Source organism: Camelus ferus, chromosome 32 (genome assembly GCF_009834535.1).
Source record: "Camelus ferus isolate YT-003-E chromosome 32, BCGSAC_Cfer_1.0, whole genome shotgun sequence".
NCBI classification, from domain to species: domain Eukaryota; kingdom Metazoa; phylum Chordata; class Mammalia; order Artiodactyla; family Camelidae; genus Camelus; species Camelus ferus.
In genome coordinates, this window is record NC_045727.1 from 9,279,990 (window position 1) to 9,292,037 (window position 12,048).

Below are 12,048 nucleotides of genomic sequence, written 5' to 3' on the forward strand. Positions count from 1 at the left end.
ACCTAAAACTGCACTAAAGAAGGAAGCCTGTTAAGTATATCTTTAAATGGCTGAAAATGGAGTAACTGGTGGCATGTTCTTTTGGAGACAAGTCTGTGATAGCAGAACCAATGAAAATATCCCTTCTACATCTATAGAATTACTTAGGTTATGAACTAGTTGTAACCCATGAAGGGGATATGCTTCCTTTCAAGGGAGAACCTATCACTGATTCAGGGGTCAGCAGGTGCTAGCTGTCGTCTTCATTCTGAATAGGACCAGTGAAGCTGTGGACATGCCCTGAGGGAAATAGTGGAAGTGACAGCAGGTCTCTGCTGATGAAAGCTTCACATGCTTTTCATACTCCTTGAGATCTTAAAATGGCAGGTATTCATACTCCCTGCATTTGCACAAGATTCATGTCCCTGATCCATTGTAGTTCTGACTGTGTGGACCCAAGGGCAACGGGGGTGTCTGAAGCATAATTTGCACGTGGCTGATAGGGTTTCAGTTCCTCACTAGGCAGGTATTTTTCTGGCCACTGAAGAATGCACATTAAAGGTCCCATTTTTAAACTGTTTTCCTTCCATCTACCTTCTTGGTCATAGTCCAGAAGCATGTACTCAGTGTCCCTGGCTGCTCCTGATGGCTGCCCCAGAGAGAAAGCTACAAAGAACGTGAATTTCAAGACTAAGTGAACCACATCACGTTATTTACAGTAACAGCGGGCGGCTGGCTTGCACCTGCAGGGGAAAGCAGAGGGAATGTTTACAAGCCCCTCCTGGAGCCACACTCCTGCATCTGGATCCCAGCTCCGATGCTAGCTGTGGGGCCTTGTGCAAATTTCTTAACCTCTAGGGGCTTCAATCTCCTCACCCATATAATGTGGGGATAATAGTAGCAATTTATAGGACTATTGTGATGAGTCAATGATTTACTAATTGTGAAAATTAGTAATTGGAACATTAACCACAGGCATGTGAAAAACTCTACCTAAGTATTAGCTATGAATATGGTGACCAAATTCTTAAAAAGGTGTTTTTCTTAGTTTTTAAGCCATCAGTTTGTAGAGAAAGCATTTTATTTCCTCCTCTACGCTCTTTCATCATCCTTTTCTTCACAGTTAAGGCTTCATGCTTGTGAAAGGAAATACTATTTGGTGAGTGTGTGATTAAATGTGAAAATTAGTTAAGGCTGAGAAAAATGTATTATAGAAAGTATAGTAAGCCTCCCTCTCTTGTACAGAACATATAGGCCATTTAAATAGTATGCATTTTTTAAAAGTCTGCATAATAAATTTTTAATTATGTATTAAATAATCATAACAGTTAAGATTCTTTAAATGCTTTCTATTGCTTCAGCACACATCTATTGTTCTAAATCCTCACAATCACCCTGTGTGGAAGGGAATATTATATCTCTTTTACAGATGAGGATATAGAGCCACGTGGAGATGATGCAATTTGTCCCAATGAAGCTAACTATTAAGTGAAAGAACTGAAATACTCAAAGAGCCCAAAGACACACTAACTGTAGAGCACTGCCTCCTACATGGTCTGTGAAATCAATTCTAATTCATTGCAGAACTTTTACAAACTTGACACATTTCCATTTTTCTTCCAAGCACTTAATGGGTTCAATATTCCTTAAGAAACAGGAAAGCTTTCCATTCTCCTTCCTCAAGTTTCTTCTTACTTATCATCTTTTCTGATCATAACTTCAATATTTGCTCATTAAAGAAAATTTGAAAGTACTCAGTAGTGGACAGAACTGCTGTCCTGGATCTGTCCCCAGTCTTAGAAGAGGACCCAGATTTTGCTTTAGTATAAATAACCTCCCTTCTGTTTTCAGTCCTGTGATTTAAGCTCGATCGACCCACTCTTTCTGAAGCACCATAGGTAGCTCTCAGTTGGCTTAAGACAAATAATACCCCTCATTCTATTGGCCTCACACATGATTTGAGAATTGGCAAATAACCCAGGAAGAGCCACTATTATGTGAGGAGATACGTGATGGTGCCCATTTGAATGATAAGCTTCCCCTATCAAGAGAGGAAGCTGCCAAAAGAGACCTCTCTTGGTTTGGATGGATGATCTGGGATGCTGAGTGCCTAGAAGCAGCATGCTGAGACATCCTTGGACATAGAATGAAGACAGGACAAAAGCAGCCCTTGACATCATCTGGGCTACAGTATCTCTCCTTGACTGAAGCCAGACCTCAGACCTGAGGTTTTCAATTACAGGAACCAGTAAATCCCATGCATCCCCATTTTTTGGTTGTCGTTTAAGCACATTGGAGATTGATTTTGTCACCTAAAATCAAAAGACTCCAACTCTGAAAATGAATAAAAAATAAAATAAGAAAAATGCTTCTACCTATAGACATAATTCCTTCAGAATGTTGCATTTTTTGTGTATTACAAATCATTTTATATTTTAATTTTATTCTCAAGCTTATCATAATCATAACACTTTGACTTGTCATAAAATATTTTCATGGACACACTTTTTCATGGCTGCATAATATTCTACTATGTGAAGGGTTGGAAGAATATTTTGGCTGAGATTTTATATATATATATATATACGTATAAAAGTATGTCTGTGACTTGCATCCATACTGACTTTTCCCTGCCATTTTGAAATACTTCCTGTTTAAAAGTTTTTCAAAGCTGAATTAGTGGATTAAAACATATGAATATTTTTGACTCTTGATATGAACTGCCAGACTGGTTTCTAAGAAGGCTGGAGGAGTACACCAGAAATTGACACAGCATCATAAATCAACCATACTTCACAAAAAATGTCTAGTAACCTAGGCTTGGGATTGGTGATCACTGGCACTTCATCCTCATAAACAGAGCTGTGACAGTTGAGAGGTGGAAAACTATTTCATTCTGATGTGAACTGACTGAATTACTATTGGAGTGTGACGTCTATTTTTTCCTTTGTGAAGGTGTGTTCATTTTCTCTGACTTCTACGCTCCTGAGAGTTTTTTATGTTACCTTTGAAGTGATCTGAACTCTCTATGTATTGAAGGAATTAGCCCCTTTTTGGATTTGTAAACAAATAACGTACTCTGGTGTTTTGTTTAAAAATAGGATGCTTCTGATGCATGGAAATCTTTATATATTTTCCTCTGAAACTTACTGCTCATCTAGAGGTTGTATATTCATCCATATTTATTTCTAGTTTTTTTCTAATTGTGTTAATTTTTTAAATGTTTCTGGAATTTATCACAATATATGGTTCACTGTATGATTTCAAACTGTTCTTTTCCCCCCAAGTAGCTAACAAGAGTTCCATTTACTGAATAACCTTTATTTATCTCCCTGATTTGTAATGCCTTCCATCTCTTATATTAATTTATTATCAATATCAGAGCCCATATCTGGACTTTCTGTCCTATTTTCTAATCTGGCTATTCTTGAACTAGTAAAACTCTCATTATCTTATTAATTATTATATTACTAATATGATTTTATTCACAATAAACCCCAAATCAATTTTATAACTTCTGATATTTTGGAGATATTATCTGTTAATCTAGAATCATGTGATCAAAGCATCTTTTATATCTTTCAGTAGTTTTTTTTTTTTTTTTTGATAGTTCCTACTATTCTTTTGTTAGGCTACTCTTAGACATTTTACCTTGGTTGTTACTCTTGGAAAATTTTAGAAGTCTCAATGCCTCCATCTGGTCTCTTAATCAGACCCTGGAATCCTAAACCACTGATCTGATTTGAACAAATGAGGTGAAAAGAATTGGGGGAAGCACTGTGAGCAGAAGAGACTGTAGAACCTCCAGAGTGGTGCCCTGCGTTGGCTTAGATGTTCTCTGGAAAAAGTTTTCTCTATGAGACTACATAGTTCCCAGCTTGACTTTCAGTTTTCTCAACATTTCACATTAGATTTTAAAAAGTCTGTGGCAGGTTCTTACCCAGAAAAAGAGCACTTGCACAAAGTGTTATATGTATACACTTTCCCCAGGTGGTAAATGGAACACGCTCTTCTACCTAATTAAAAAAACAAGTTTAGTCAATCAAGGGATTACATCAATGAAATGATTTTTCTCCTAACTGGTCACTAAATCCTAAACATAATTTAAAAAAATAATAATTTTCAGATATAGCCTCCTTATTTGTAACTGCATGGATTTTTTTTTCCTTTTTTTCTTTTCTTTTCTGTTAACGATGTCAAACACACAACAAAATATGTACAGTGTTCATTTTAATACTATTTTTTGAAAATGCACATGTGAGCAGTAAACTCTTTCCCTGCCATTGTCTGAGCTTAGGGGTCTGGGTACCTGACGAGGCCAAGCTTTAAAGCTCTATTCCTGAGCTTGCCTTAGATTTCAGAAGTGACACTAGTGACAGCTTAGTGTCCGTGCAGGACAGAAAGTTTCACTCTTGTCTGCAGCTAACTGGTCTCCACTGTGTACTTCCTTGGTTGAGCTTTATGTGTTAATTAGCTACAACTGTGAAGTTTTAGAGTTTCCATTTTAGAGTTTATATTTAGGCTTTTTTTACAGATGAAATCAGTACGACTCAAGATTTACCTGGATTATAAAAGCAGATACAGTATAATAATAGCTGTCACTAAGTACATGGCCCTCCCTCTGTGCCAGGAAGTCTTCCAAGTAGATTCTGTACATTAATTCGACCCGTCCTTACCACAGTCATGAAGAAGCAAATCTCTTATTCTTATTTTATAGGAAACTATGGCACACAGAATCTAAGTTGTCCAAGATCACTCAGGAAGCAAGCTGCTGTGTTCAAATATGAATTTAGGCAACTTCATTCACAAGGTCTCACTACCACAACGCTGGCCTCTCTAAACAATGGAGCATGCATTCACAATTAAATTAAAACGGTTCAATTAAAACCTAAAAAATAAAATTAAACAATTTTTTAAATAAGGAAGAACGATAAAGTTAAATGAATCTCCATCTTCAATTTTTCAACAAGCATTTTCCAATGAAAATTTAAACTTATTAGTTGGCAATTTTAAATTTAAAATTCGCAGTTTAATGACCAAAAAACTTTTCTTCAGTATTTTTTGTATGCTGCCAATATAATACATATCAGCACTCAAAAACATTATGAACATCTAATTTTTCTAAGTTTCAGCTTTCATCTCTGAATGTACAGTCTTTCACCAACATATGCTTTGACCCCCATCTTCAGTTGTAAACAATGGGAACTATTCATAATGGGGATTATTAGAAGCTTATTACATTGTAAAAGACAAATGTCACTTTCTATTGGTAGCTGAACCTCATTTTTTTCCATTTATAAAAAGAGGAGTTTGACCTGCTCCCTCCAGACCATTTCAGTGCCAACATTCTGTAGATCTGTGATTCAATTTATTAAATCTATAGTTGGAGACATTTTCAGATGCTCCTAGTAAAAGCATTTTCTTTCCAAGAGTTATTCATGCTCACAACCTACTGTCCTGCTGCTGCTGACTGCAAGTACCATCAGCTCTAAATTAACTCAGCTGATGGAAAGAAGCAATAACACAGATGACTCAAAAATCATATTTTCATAGCTCTGGAGTGTTGATACAAAGATATATAGTTTTATTTTTTTAATTTTGCAGCAGGAGTGGCAGCAATAAATTTACATTTCCAATTATATAAAATGCCTAGCTCAAACACTGCTCAAATACTGATGGCACCTCAACAAAGAATTCCCTGCTTCTTCTACCCTTTCTCTGACTTTAGGATGAGAGCCATGCTGCTTTGTGCACATCCCAAACGGAAGGGGGAGCAGTGACCGGGACTTAGTTCAAGACAAAGGGGCACCTAGTCTACAATGAAAAGGAGGCCGCAATAATGAAGGCACATGTGAAAAAATGGGAGTCAACTATAAAAACCAATGTGTCTTTCCTTCTACATACATGTCATAGCAGCTAATTTATATTTTGCATTTTTATTGGTGTTATGAAAGGTTACAAATCAATGCCTCTTTTCTTATACAGTTATACCAGACTTTTTCTTTTCCCCCTTTTTACTGTTACTATGAATGAAGGACCACACTTCTCTTCTGTGTCCACCATTCCAGGCAGTGCTCCTTCACCTTGGCTGCACATTAGAATAACCAGAGGAACTTTAAAAACTTCCCTATGCCAGAATGCACCCCAGGCCACTAAGTACCATCAGAGTTTGCAGTGATGGAATCCAGGCACCAACATTTTTTAAGGTCCCCTGGTGATTCCAACATGCAGCCAAGGCTGACAAGTCCAGAAGTAAACAGACTAAAGTGCATCTAAACAGGCCCGCTTTTCCTGGGTAATCTCATCTATCTCCACGTGGGGACACCGTGCCTCCTATTCTGGCCGGACTTGTTCTTCCCTGCTCAACCGTGTCCCATTTTTACTCAAGTTCTGCCTGGCGCTGCTTCCAGAACTCCAGAAGTAAGGTGACTAACAGAGAAGAGAGAACAGCAGAATGTGGATCTTCAGTGATGACTGATGCTTCAGAAATCTGTACTTAATATTTATTACCCTTAACATCTTTGGTAAATGGTTAATAAAATCACATTTTATTTATAGGCGATACTAAGAGAAACATGAGTTAATGCCTTTTTTTTAAGAAAAAAGAAAATGTAGATAATTTATTGAACTTCTGAAAACAGACTATCTAGCTCTCTAGCTCAGGGGAAAGGTATTAACGTGATGGTCAGAGGCAGGTGACTGTGTATGATGCTAAAGTACCTGCTACCAGCACATTATGCCCACTAAAAACACAAATATCGGGGGAAGGGTGGGTATAGCTCAGTGGTAGAGCACGTGTTTAGCATGTACAAGGTCCTGGGTTCAAGCCGCAGTACCTCCATTAAAAAGAAAGTTAAAAAAAGCACAAGTAACTGTCATGATTTAAAAGCAGTGCACGGTCCACCCTCCAAGCCTTCTCCTCACATCCCTCTGTCTCTTCTGTCCGAAGGACCTGAGGGTGGGGAAGGGGATGAGAATGCTTTAGTAGCCCCTGCATTTCTATTTTCCACCACCCCAGTCACACAAAATTAAAATAATATTCTTAAATATGGAAAACAGCCATTTTCCTCAATCTTCGGTAAAGTAATTTTTAGAAATCGTCATTCTGTTATAAGACTCGTAACTTCAAATAGTAGACAAAAACAACATGAAATGTTAATTGAAAATGTGGCTTCAGGGTAAATCCCCTAAGCCCTTCTTGCAACCATACTGTTACCCCTAGGCCCCAACTCTAGAGAAATTCCAGAATAACCACTGTTCCCTCCACCATTATACCTGAGTCTCTACCATGCTCTGAGAATAAAGAGAAAATAGGCACAGTCCCTGCTTCTGGGAGCTCCTAGGTGCACATGAGTCATCGTGAAATGATGGCTGAGGAGGCGTGTTAAGAGGGCTTGGATAACAGTCAGCAGAGGGTGCTCGGGGCAGAGAGCCGGAACTGTAGCCAAGGCTCTCCCAGAGGAGGGAACCACCGTGGTGAGTTCTGAGATGCCCTAGAGGTGATCAGGTGAAGGTATAATGTTAAGGCCCTTTCTCCCTGGGGAGCTGCACATGCAAAGGAGGGAGGCCAAAGAGAGCCAGGTCACTTCCAGGAACTGCAAAGAGTGTAGAAGTGAGCACAGGGTGTGGGAGGCAGGTGAGGCAACCAGGTGGAGAGATCACAGGTGCACATCACACAGGGCTTTGTGTGCCTCCAAGGTAAAGGAGACATGCAAAGTGATCTAGGAAGAGACAAGATACAGGCAGGGAGACCTATTGGCAGGTTCATGTGAAGGCCTGCTGAGGTCCCGCCAGGAGGAGAGAGAGGAAAACATTTCAGCAGGTGGACGGATTGGCCACAGGTGTGATGGAAGGGCAGGAAGAGGTCAAAGATGCCGGCCAGCTTTCTGGCTTTGGCAGTGTCCTAAATTACAGTGCCGTTCCCTGAAATAAAACGGGCAGGAAGAGGAGCAAGTCGGGAGAGGAGACAATTGATTCAGTTCTGGCTGGGTGCCTGTGGGCTCCAGGAGAGATATCCAGTAGGCAAATAAAAGTAGAAATCGGGAGAAAGTTCTAGGCTGAGACAAGTAGTTTTCCTGCTGCAAGAGGCTAATGGGTGTGAGTGGACAAGCTCAAGAGAAGAGGTGTAGAGGGGTAGCTCTCACCCTCCAGCACATGGGAAGCATCTGGGAGCCTTTAAAAAATAGTGCACCCCAGCCTGGAGTGGGGACTTTGTACTGTTTATTGTTTTTAAATACTTCTTTCCTTTTTTGGGTGTGTAGTTAGCTTTATTTATTTTAATGGAGGTACTGGGAATTGAACCCAGGACCTCTTGCATGCTAAGCACGTGTCCTACTACTTAGCCGTACCCTCCCCACCTTTTTTTGTTTTTAGACATTAGCTCTACTGAGCAGTCAGGGTTGAGAATCAACCTGTAGAGAGCAGAGAGCCTTGGGGGTAGAGATCAAGGAGAAGCTGCCCTGAGCCCTGCAGACCCCACCAGGGGCAGCCGGAGATGCAGGGAGCCTTGGACGGGCTGTGAGGAACGTGAACTCAACACTCCCCAATGGCGAAGACGACAAACATGTTTCAAGCACCCACTTCCCAGCAGTGTTTGTTCTGACTTTACTAGCTTTCCAGTAATACTGAATGAGAATAGAAATAATCTGGACATAGGGATCAAATTCAAATGCTGGTTCTGACCATTCTTAGCTGCGTGATTACTGATTAAAAGGTTACCCGTCTGCCACGTGTAAAATGTGGGATCTAGAACCGTGCTCGTGGGCTGCTCTGAGCATAATGAAATGACATCTATAAAGGCCCTCCTGATTCTCAGACGTAATTGCTACTATTGTCCTCATTTGGGACTCCAAGAAACAGAGGCACAGAAAGCTTCAAACATTTGCCCGAGATGAGGGTTGGGGTCAGGAATCAAGCCATTGACTTCGTGGATCCAGAGCCCAGGATCTTCTTACGAGCAACACGGCACTGCCCAGTCTCCCTATTTCAAAACCCGCCTCCTTTTGGCTCAGTTCCATAACGCCTGCGCTGCACAGATGTCGTCACTGCCTGCCTGCCCGCACGATGTCTGACCTCGGCTCTCCTCCCTCCATCCGACACACCTCTTCCTTGGGCACACCAACCCTCACGAGGCCATTGCTGTGGGTACTCGGATGTTTACACGGAAACGCAGGTGGCAGCCCAGCTTTTTGCTATAGATGCTGCTGTCAGTGGAGGCAAAGACCTCACAGTTGGTGGGGGAGGCCACTTCTGGTCTCCTCCTTGGCTGGAGAGCTGGATGGAATCCAGTTTCCCTCTGCAACTTAGACATCCAGCATGAGAGATATGTAAGGCCATCTGGCCTCTCAACATAGAAATGATGCCCCTGCCGTCGTACTTATCATTGTAATCTCCTGGCTCCACCAGGGAGCAGAGGCCATGGCCTGTTGTCCACCAAGTTTTGTTTCCTTGCACGACAGCTACAATGGGTGAGTTAACACCGGACCAGAAAATCTACAAAGCCCTCGTGTACTATTTCCTGACACTTGCAGGTCACCCAAATACCCCAGATCCTCCAAGTAAACAACTAGTAAGAGGAACTGAGCTGCCAGACCCCTGATGGCAGGACTGACTTGGCCTCTCCTGCTCTCGGGATGACCCGTTCTCCTTCTGTGTGCCCTTCCCCGAGTGAAAGAGACTGTTCTTTGTTTATGGGCCTGGGAGTATTTGTGGCTGTCTAACCAGAACCTTCAAAAGTAGAGCTCTTGTTGAGGATGGAAGCATGGCACCCACGTCTCTTGAGCTCAGCTACCCAACAGCCTCATCTAGCCAAGACTGTGGCCAACACCAGGGGTCCACGCTGTTGAGTGTTGGGTCTGGAGAGCAATGCCTCCAGCACTGAGAAGGTGCCCCACCACTTGTGCCCTTGTCCCCATCCAGGGGGAGGTGACGCATCCATGGGATGAAAGCCTTGAGGGCACTAGGTGACTGTGGACCAAGCTGTGACTGGCCTGGTCCTGCTCCCCATGTGACCCATGTTAGCCTCACATGCAGAGAATCCCCAAAGAGACCCCTGCTTGAGTGAATGGGACCACCTATAAGCCAACTGTCCTCGGGCCGCCTAAGAAGCAACACTGTATACACAGTGAGCCACCCACTCACTGATGTCCCCAAGGCTCACAGCTCCCTAATGTGACACCAGGTATCCCCAGCAAACAGAAGACCCTTACTTTACAATTGACTTGAGAATTCTACTGCCAAAACTGCCTTCCACCTTCCACTTATGAAGTTCTTTCCACTCTGTTCCCTGGTCTGCAATTGTGCAATCAGTCCAGAGCTCCTTCATGAGACAGGAGGGAAGGGGGCCGGGCACAGCCATTAAAGGAATGGCACAGCCATTAGCACCAGGACGGTGGAAAAGTCAACTCCCAGTAGATCTTGATCTTCAATACACACTCACCGAAATATAGCAGGATGCTAAATGGCACTCCTACAGGTGCCAGGACAGGTTCAAGGCTGACCATAACAGGTCAAAGGGAGAGTGGTGGCCCAATTTCTGGGAATCCCAACACCTTCTACAAAGCGGTTGGAATATTCCTCCCACTTATTAGCATATGAAGATACTGAGTGCATAAAAACTAACCCCACACCTCGTGGCTGCTCTCTCTGCTGAGGGAGACAGCCCACACTCTGCCTGTGGAGTGTGTATCTACTTTTACTTTAAAGTGGAGCACCCAACCCCCATGCCTCATGGCCTTTCTGTTGCCTTCTGAAACAGCCCACTCTGTGTATGGAGTATATATCTCTCTGAATAAATCTACCTTTACTGAACTGTGGCTCTCTCTTGAATTCGTTCCTGTGCAAACCAAGGACCCACACTTGGCAAGGTGCCTCCCAGGGACCCAAATAAGACCTGGGATATGGCCATCCTCTCCCCTACATTTTCCTGTGTCATACATTCCTTCCCAAATGATCTCACCTCCTGCACTCCAAAATTGACAGCACTCATGTGTCCTGACCTGGATCTGCTTCTGCGTGTATCACTTCTCATGTCCACGAGAACGTCACCTTCATGAGGACAGGGATTTGGTCTGTTCACAACGGAAGCACCAGCACATCACAGGTGCTGGAGAAGTATTAGCCGAATGAATGAGCTGTGGGAACTCCTGGGAATTCCACCTGGAACTCCTAGCCTCTTGGGTCCCAGCTGACTCCAGGTGCTCCCGGCTACTCATGGCTGACCTTGCCACCACTCTCTGCTCTGCCATCACCTGAGCTGGGATGAGCTGAGATGAGCACACACCCCGGAGAGCATGGAGGCTGCTTCATGAAGTTGAAACACACTCGCCCTCTGACTGCCAGGGGTTACTTAGGATGGACAAACTGAAGGCAGCACCATGTGCACCGCCCTACCCCACAACTCACTTGAAGCACCAGGACTGCACACAGGGGAAACGCTGGCCCTTTGCAACCTAAGGAGAGGGACTATGGGTGAGAAGAGGGTCTCTGTCAACTAACAGTCTCTTTACAAGCCCAGTCTTAGAAAAGCTCTTTAAAGACACTTTTGGTGTCTTCCTTGTGTTTCTATAATCCCTCTAGATATTGTCATTTTAATCTATGCATCAGAAATACAGATACTCTTGAAATCTCTATTGATTTTCAATGAAGAAAATCCTCAATTTCCTTCTCTGCTAAGAAAAGTACTGCACATTATATAAAAAAAAAATCAGCTTCCTTTCATGAGTTTCTATCTTCAAACACCTAATTTCACAAGAATCAGTGAAGCAGGACATGAAAATCATGCTGTGCTTTATCACCTACAGGTGGGCAGGGATGAAATGAATGAGTACTGATCTCATGAGGCGGGAAGGCTGGGGCTGTCTTATTCCTGCTACAGATGGAAGGGTCCATATCTGTGAGGGGGAGGAAGGACCAGGGATGAGAAACCAACATTTTCTAACCCACTTCTCTTTTTCAGAGTCCCAGAGAAGACAGTGTGATTGTATCAACAAAAACAAGAACATCTGCACCCTCCTAAAAGCACCCTACAACTTTATTACTACACACGGCACTCTGTCAGTGACTTAAAGG